Here is a 9,475-nt window from a genome sequence, read left to right as displayed (position 1 = left end):
TGTTATTCTTTTAATGATACAAAAAAGTCTTCAATCAGAATCAGATTTTATTTTACAGTACACAAGAACAAAAATCTTTGGCTTTGGTTTTTCAACATTAGCATTGCAGCAAGGTATGTAGGCGCCAGGTATGGGTTGTACTGTTGTCTGTTGTTGTTTGTTGTTTTCTGTTGGATTGTTGGTCACATGCAGGAATTCGAATCACGTGGTGTTGGTGGTACGTCAGTATTACGTCAGTAGTAGTAGTGAAATCAGTTGTTCACCTGTCGGAATTGTGTGAATGGAAGGAGAGGGGGTGAGTGGGGAAGTCCTACTTTTGCTGACCGCTTTAACACCGCTTTAACAAGTCACTGTTTGATCATCTTGAGACGCTGTTTTTAATGTTTTGTGATACCGTTTCACCCTTTGTTTTTATCTACAATAAATATACCAAACGTACTTTCGGAACAGTGATTCATTGACAGCCAGCGCGTCGGGCAGGTATTTTTCCCCTACTTAGCCTCTCGGCGACAAAGTTTGTTTTTTGATAGTCGCCCAACAGTACATAATCACAATAATAAGTAAATAAGTAAAGTAAGTAATACATTTTTTTAGGTGCTGTGGAGTCTGGTGGACATGTGGTGTCTTTTGCCACATCTGAACAGAATTCTCTGATCAAAAAGATACTTCTGTCTGGCCATGTCAAGACCGAGTGGGCCTTGAACATGAAGATCACCTCCGGGGGGCTTGACATGAGTGATTTTCAGCCATAACCACGCCAGGTTCCTTAGCATCAAAGCTGGAACAGACGGAAGACAATACATATAATTATTACCTACAGTAAATGAAATAATATTACCGCCATACCCTGTTCATAACATGAAAGAGGTAATACATGATAATGAATTACCTGAAGTGCTGGTAACTCAGACAATCAGGAGGTGGAAGGCTAATGTCAAGGCAAGGCCATGCATGGTCCTCCAGACACCACAGCGTGAAGTTGTTCTGACAGTAAAAACAAATCAAACACAGTTAGCTAGCTGTACATAGCATCAACAACACAACTTATAAGAACAGCATAATGCTATGCGATTGTTAGTCTTAGACAATATGACACATAACTTACTAGCCCAACCCAAGTAACAAAAGAAAAACAGTTAGCTAACTGTACACCGTACACAGTTTAAGAATAAATATGGGAGTTTAATATTACATTTATGGTGCCACTCTGTTGTGTTGTGATTGGTAGCACTGGGACTTTTAAACAGGGATTGTAATGTTAGTAGCCTAATTAAAGTATACAATGGGTAGTGGAGACAGAAATGGTAATAAAAACCACAAAATGGTGGATACAAATTGACCAGAATGCAGGGAATTAAGTGTTAAATTCTCAAAATTGTGCCACCCATGCATAACTAGGTGCCACCACTGGGCCACCCCAGTGAAAAAGGTCTGGACACGCCACTGCTGTCTCCTTAACTGTCCCTCCTGAAGACCTCCATCTCTTCAGGCTACACCTTAACTGTCCCTCCTGAAGACCTCCATCTCTTCAGGCTACACCTTAACCGTCCCTCCTGAAGACCTCCATCTCTTCAGGTTACACCTTAACTGTCCCTCCTGAAGACCTCCATCTCTTCAGGCTACACCTTAACCGTCCCTCCTGAAGACCTCCATCTCTTCAGGCTACACCTTAACTGTCCCTCCTGAAGACCTCCATCTCTTCAGGCTACACCTTAACCGTCCCTCCTGAAGACCTCCATCTCTTCAGGCTACACCTTAACTGTCCCTCCTAAAGACCTCCATCTCTTCATGCTACACATTAACTGTCCCTCCTAAAGACCTCCATCTCTTCAGGCTACACCTTAACTGTCTCTCCTGAAGACCTCCATCTCTTCAGGCTACACCTTAACTGTCCCTCCTGAAGACCTCCATCTCTTCAGGCTACACCTTAACTGTCCCTCCTGAAGACCTCCATCTCTTCAGGCTACACCTTAACCGTCCCTCCTGAAACCTCTCCGTCCCCTCTACCCCCCTGTAGAGTTTCTCGACTGTAAATAATAATAATAAAATAAAATAAAATAGCAATTCTTCCATCGTCTAGCATTTTTGACTGCCAATGGTTTCTGGCCCTCCATTTTCTTGATGACTGATCAAGTCTATTGTTATATGAGAGCATAAGAGAGTACAATTCTTAGGCTTCGGTTCCTCAACATTGCAGAAACAAGAAAAAACTGGCTGTAGTTATATATATATAAAAAAACAATAAGACAATAGAGAAATGTAGTAGTAGAAATAATAAATAATAGAAATAGCATGGGTATATTCCTGAGGTAGCCTAGTAGTCAGTGGCGGGCGGTGCATTTCACACCTAGGCCTTCAGTGATGTCCTACACAGTCCTACCTGAATTATTCCACCTCTTAATACCATCATTATGACATGCCATGGCTCTAGAAACTATACATTTAGACAGAAACACAGTATCAACCGGGCGTTGCCATTGTTATTATAGCGGCACCTTGTCTGGGTGTATTAAATTCATTGCATGAAAACGAAAGCATCCGTTATTTCCCAAACTTTGCTTATCGGTCTGTCAATCTCGATAGGAGAAACGTATCGAGTCCATTCAAGGCTGGTTATCTTCCTCATGTTCATACGGTCACAGGGGTGTTTCTTCGTTTTCGAAGATAGCACCCCGGGAAGTGATTAAAAGATCGCATTGAAGCCCCACTTACTCACACAGCTGAGCCAGTGCGCAACACCACACACTCTATCTACGGACCCCAGGGTCGCCCCGTATATCTACATCTCTTGCAGAAAAAATAAAATGCTTTGTACTCACCAAATCAACTGATTATTTGAACACAAAATCCATCCTCCTCTCTTTCCTCAAGAAGACTTCAATGTCTCTGTTGTACAGTTGATCAGTTCCACCAATAAGTCCTTTTCTACATGGATAGCCTCGCTAACATCGGGGTTGGCCGTTCTCTTCTGATTATGTCTAGCTTTTCTTGGAAGTTTCTTCTTGAAAATGGCATTGTTATAATATCTGCCACCAAATCTACCTCTTCTCCTCCTTTAGCCATTGTGTCTGCTTGTAGAACAACAGCTTACATCTACACAAATTAGCTAGATCAAGTTCAGTTTGCTAGCTCTGCCTCCCAATAGTGTGTATCCAATCAAAAGACGTGCAGGTGCTGATCAGGTGCTCCGCCATCCAGCAGGCGCGTTCGTCGGATTTGCTCGCCAACTCGAGATCTGACTACGGTACGCCACAGTTCTTTTCTCGTTCACTTTAAATTACAATCTGTACTCGCGCCACTGTTGAATCTGCAGGCGGGCAGACTTCTTGGTACCCTGGCAACACATTATGGCTGAAATTATATGATTGGATAAAAGCTAAAGGCCAGCCCTCCAAATGGCTGGAAGCAGTGCAACCAAGAGGAAAGCTATGAAATGAAGAGAATAGACTGAGGGAATAATTTAATACATCTTTGTTGAAAAAATATATCAAAATTAAATTAATATTCTGATGATGTTTAGGCCAGCAGAGAAGGCCTTGCTGGCCCTAACGGCCCACCACTGCTAGTAGTAGATGACAGCAGGTAGCAGTAGAATGAAGGTCCTGTGAGCGAAGGGTGACTACATTTTCTTTCTATATATCTTCTAAATGTCAATGTCTGTGTGGTCGTATCTTGTCATCTCGTGTCCCGTCAGGACGAGGAACCAGAGAAGGAGGAACCAGAGAAGGAGGGACCAGGGAAGGAGGGACCAGGGAAGGAGGAGCCAGAGAAGGAGGGATCAGGGAAGGAGGGACCAGGGAAGGAGGAGCCAGAGAAGGAGGAGCCAGAGAAGGAGGGACCAGAGAAGGAGGAGCCAGAGAAGGAGGAGCCAGATAAGGAGGAGCCAGATAAGGAGGAGCCAGAGAAGGAGGGACCAGAGAAGGAGGGACCAGAGAAGGAGGAGCCAGAGAAGGAGGGACCAGGGAAGGAGGGACCAGAGAAGGAGGGACCAGAGAAGGAGGGACCAGAGAAGGAGGAGCCAGAGAAGGAGGGACCAGAGAAGGAGGAGCCAGAGAAGGAGGAGCCAGAGAAGGAGGGACCAGAGAAGGAGGGACCAGAGAAGGAGGGACCAGAGAAGGAGGAGCCAGAGAAGGAGGGACCAGGGAAGGAGGGACCAGGGAAGGAGGAGCCAGAGAAGGAGGGACCAGGGAAGGAGGAGCCAGAGAAGGAGGGACCAGGGAAGGAGGAGCCAGAGAAGGAGGGACCAGGGAAGGAGGAGCCAGAGAAGGAGGGACCAGGGAAGGAGGAGCCAGAGAAGGAGGATCCAGAGAAGGAGGAGCCAGAGAAGGAGGAGCCAGATAAGGAGGAGCCAGAGAAGGAGGGACGAGGGAAGGAGGAGCCGGAGAAGGAGGACCAGGGAAGGAGGAGCCGGAGAAGGAGGGACCAGGGAAGGAGGAGCCAGAGAAGGAGGGACCAGGGAAGGAGGAGCCAGAGAAGGAGGGACCAGGGAAGGAGGGACCAGAGAAGGAGGAGCCAGAGAAGGAGGAGCCAGAGAAGGAGGAGCCAGAGAAGGAGGGACCAGGGAAGGAGGAGCCAGATAAGGAGGGACCAGGGAAGGAGGGACCAGGGAAGGAGGGACCAGAGAAGGAGGAGCCAGAGAAGGAGGGACGAGGGAAGGAGGAGCCGGAGAAGGAGGGACCAGGGAAGGAGGAGCCGGAGAAGGAGGGACCAGGGAAGGAGGAGGCAGAGAAGGAGGAACCAGACATGATCTACCCCGACTGATGCTGAGCTCAAGGCCATACTGCTCAAACTTGGAGTCCAAGCAGGGCCTATTTTAGGTGAGACTACTCAGACCACACCACGCTGCTTACAGACTAGGGTTGGGCGGTTTTCTATTTTTTATACCGTTAAACCGTCCCCAAATGTAACCACAGTTTACGGTTTAACCACGATTTACCGTGGGATTCGAAATCGCATTGTTGTAGGGCTTTGACGGAGCCGTCATTTTCAAATGATGAATTTGTCACAGAGGCTGGTGATAGGTGGACCAAAGCCTTATCCTTTCCGTGAACCAGCTCGAACACTTTCCATGAGCAGTGCTGAAAAATGTGCTTAAAATAAATAAATAAAAACAGCGCTAAAAATACTTTTGGTTCGTAATGAGACTGTCGGGACAAAGTCGCTTTGGATATAAGCATCAGTTAAATGGCATACATTATACACTACTGAGGAGAACCCAGATGAGCTGTACTGGGCTGGTTACACATCCACCATAGTTGCATAAACAGTGCTGTAAACCCTCTGAGCAATAGACGTCTTTTCAACCTCGCGTCTACAATATAAACCAATATAAACCAGCTATATTACGGCTATATTTTCTACTTATCTTAAATGCATGAAAACCGTTATTAACCCCCTCTAAACTGTCAGAATACGTCCCAGACGTCATGTAGTATGAGATTCATATAGCATAGTTATCCTAGCAGAAGTGGTGGTTTAAATTGCTTCTATACGTCGCTGTCCTTTAACCCAGATAAATGCGGTCTGTGTCTAAACCTGTTTTAGTCTAGCAGCACGTTGAGTTTAAATTAATACCCTAAACACCTGTAGATTGTCAAAATATGTACCAGACCGTCATTTAGTCTGAGATTCCATGTAGTCTAGCATAGTTATTCATGCAGAAGAGGTGGTTTAAATTGCGTCTATACATCGCTGTCCTTTAACCCAGATAAATGCGGTCTGTGTCTAAACCTGTTTTAGTCTAGCAGCACGTTGAGTTTAAATTAATACCCTAAACGCCTGTAGATTGTCAAAATATGTACCAGACCGTCATTTAGTCTGAGATTCCATGTAGTCTAGCATAGTTATTCATGCAGAAGAGGTGGTTTAAATTGCGTCTATACATCGCTGTCCTTTAACCCAGCTAAATGCGGTCTGTGTCTAAACATATTTTCTACTTATCTTAAATGCATTAAAACCGTTATTAAACCCCTCTAAACTGTCAGAATACGTCCCAGACGAGTTGATAGTTCGTTTATTTTCGTTCATTTTCGCCCATCACTAATCGACACAGCTAGCCCTTCTTGCCATGACTCCGGCGTTTATTCAGTAGGCTATAACAGGTCAAAACAACTAGACCAAACGGCAGCAAACACAAATCAATAACAGGTCACGTCGACCTTAAATAACAGTGTACCAGTGTACAATAACTAACAGCTAACTCTTACAGTAACATGTGGCCTGTGTTTTTTGCGGTTCAATTAAAATGAGCATTATTACAAAACATTTAAAACACAGTGGACGTGATAATGGCGGATCATTTGCATTCCGTTCATAACAAATGATAAATTCCACACGATTTATTTGATAGCACATCAGTGATGCAGTGACGTTGAACTACAACAAAGAGGCTGAGAACTACAACGACCGTCTACCTACCCGCGGGCACTCATGGAACTACTACACTGCGCCTGCGCACAGCCAGCAAACGGTCGCGCGCAAGATTTGAATGTTGTTGGCCAGAGATTTTACCGTCATAATATGAATACCTATTTTAATGGATTTTTAATGGAACTATGTAGAAAACTATGTCTAACCTGTCGAGGTCAGAATTGGTTTCATCGTCTGAGAGCAATCTGTCCGTTTCTAGTCGAACTAGTAACAGAAGTTTTCGAGTGGAAGAAAGAAGAAAGAACGCGGCTGACCCGTTCCTGTCTGCGCTGCAGTACCTCTCCCAGGGTGAGCTAGCTAGTTCAGCTATACTAACATTTATATACTCTTTTTATCAACATTATCAAGTCTTTCGGCTTAGCATTGGCTTGTTTGCTTTTTCTATATGTCAACATTGTGGAGTTATATAACTTCCAAGACCACTCTGTCTTCTTGTTTTTAACTAGCTAGCTATTTTTGGCTAAATATACCTACCGGCATCATCACTAAGTAGGTGGATGCGTCCAAAACAAAAGCCTTATATTTGACATGAAGACCTCTATACCCGTATAGTAAGTTAATAACCTCTATACCGGTATAGTACTATAACTAGTAACAACATTGTCAATGAGGTAATTACATGGCTATATGGAGTTTTATCAGTTTGTGTTAAGTGGTTTGTACTCTGTGAAGCGCTGTGCAGACCAGCTGTCTTCAGTGCTCACAGACATCTGATCTTCAACACACATCAAACCTGGTTAAATGCATTAGAATTTTCCACTTATGAATTCGATTCCAATTTAGAACTTTGATCTCTGTACTGTAGGCCGCCATGTTGTTGTTGATCAGGCCTGCACCGTCATCAGCTAACTTGACTTGATCAAAAAGGTGTGCACTAAAGGTTTGTTGTCTATAGCAACGGCTTCAACTCTACTATCCATACACGGGGGTCTAGGGTGGGTGGTAGCATACTACAGATTATTTTGTGGCGAGTGTCAAACATTTGCTCACTATAGGAACAAGAGCTACAGGGCACCAGACATTCAAGCATATTACATTTTCTTTGGCACATAGTAGGCAATCCACAATTTATCTGGCTCTTTACTCTTGCTTTTTAAAGTTTTAAATGGGATTCTTCTGTGAAAATAACTTTTCTTTTGCTTTATTTAATTACAGAAGCTGTCATGAACCTAAAAAAGGTCACAGAGGTGGAGGCAAGGGCGAGCATTGGAGATCACCTGAAGCAGGCCCCAGGCAGAACGGGCGGTGCTGGCTACAGACAGAATAACCCAACCTAAATGTTGTCTCTATAACTGTCAATAAATACTATTATGTTGTTAAATGTTCCTATTTCATTGTTATTATGTTATTAAATGTTGTTAAATATGTTGTTATTATGTTGTTAAATGTTCCACATCAATCAACATTGTTAATATTTAATATTCTTTTTTCCTTATTTTTATTTTGTATTTACTAGTTACATGTTTACTAGTTAAATGTTTACTAGTTAAATGTTCCTATTTCATTGTTATTATGTTATTAAATATGTTGTTATTATGTTGTTAAATGTTCCACAACAATCAACATTGTTAATATTTAATATTCTTTTTTCCTTATTTTTATTTCGTATTTACTAGTTCCCTAAATAAATACATGTTCCTATTCATATTTCCTTATTTATATTTACTTATTACTCATGAAAATTGTATTTGTCTACTTATACTAAGTGTTTAAACGTCTAGGCTATAACAAAGCTAAATTGATGTGAAATTGGAAATTGAAACGTCTGTTTAAACTGCATTTCAACAGCTATATATAGTCTGCCGTTGAAATGCCTATAGAAACAGTCGTTTCAATTTCACCTCCATTTGGCTTTGTTTTAGCCTAGACGTTTAAACACAGGTGTTTCAATGTCTAGGTTATAATTAAGCTAAATTTAGGCTAAATTAGAAATTGAAACAACGTCTATGTTTAGACGTTGAAATGCCGTTGAAACATAGAAAGGGAAACAACGTCTATGTTTCAACGTCTAAACATAGACGTTTTTTAAATATCCAAAATGGCCGATATTTAGCCTCGATTTGGCCTAGACGTCTACGGGCCATTTAGACGTTGTTTAGACGTCTAATCAACGTAAAATTGCTCACTGGGAAGGAACATGTGAAAGGAAAATATCAGAGCCAGCACAGTATGATTTGGGTCAGTCCTGTGTAGTTTGAATTAGTTTTCTGTGTTTAAGAACATGGAGTTAGTCTCAGTTTCTGCCTGTGTTTACTGACACAGAATAGAGAGAATTCCCATAGTGCCTATTCCCTAAATCTAAATACATTTGAAATGGCTTTGATTGATTGATTGAGAACTTTATTAGAAGATTTGCAGAAGTAGGTACATGAAAGTACATATTACATACAAGGTCAACTAACAGGATAAAAACCCAAGAAAGCCACTGGCTTATTTCAATTGGGGTCCTTGATACTCAATTCATCGTTACATGTAAGACAGACAAAAAACTAGTACTATCTACAAGATAATACAGACAAATAACTAGTACTATCTACAAGATAAACATACATCCAACATGGGAAGAACAATACAACAAAACATAAGGTATGTACAGCGGGTAGGACAGGTGGGGACATACACCACAGGTGGGGGCGGGGGACAAAACACAAAGTATGTACAGTGTCAGTAGTCTCCATTCAGGTCATCGTCAAGTTGAGGATTGGGGGATGGGGGGGGTTGCCCATTGTTCCACGGTTTCGGTAGAGAGTCTCCGGGTGGTGGGGGAGGGGGGGTCGTCGCCGGGTGGGGGAGGGGGGGTCGTCGCCGGGTGGGGGAGGGAGGGGGGAGGGGGGGTCGTCGCCGGGTGGGGGAGGGGGACGTCGTTGATGGTGTTTCTACCGGCCGTGAGCTGCCTCCAGGACTCGGTGAAACGAGCCATGAAAACTGCATTGAAGGCCGGGAAGTAGCCGTAGTCTCCCCAGGTCTCGGTGGTTGGAGATGGGACATCAATGGGGGTTGTGTGAAAGGGCTGGGGGTCCTCGGTCTCGTCTGAGGCGGCGGTGGT

The sequence above is a fragment of the Nansenia antarctica genome, assembly GCF_963989245.1.
Source record: "Nansenia antarctica genome assembly, chromosome: 11".
NCBI lineage: Eukaryota > Metazoa > Chordata > Actinopteri > Argentiniformes > Microstomatidae > Nansenia > Nansenia antarctica.
The sequence above is the reverse complement of the archived record's forward strand: the minus strand, read 5'-3'. Positions refer to the sequence as shown.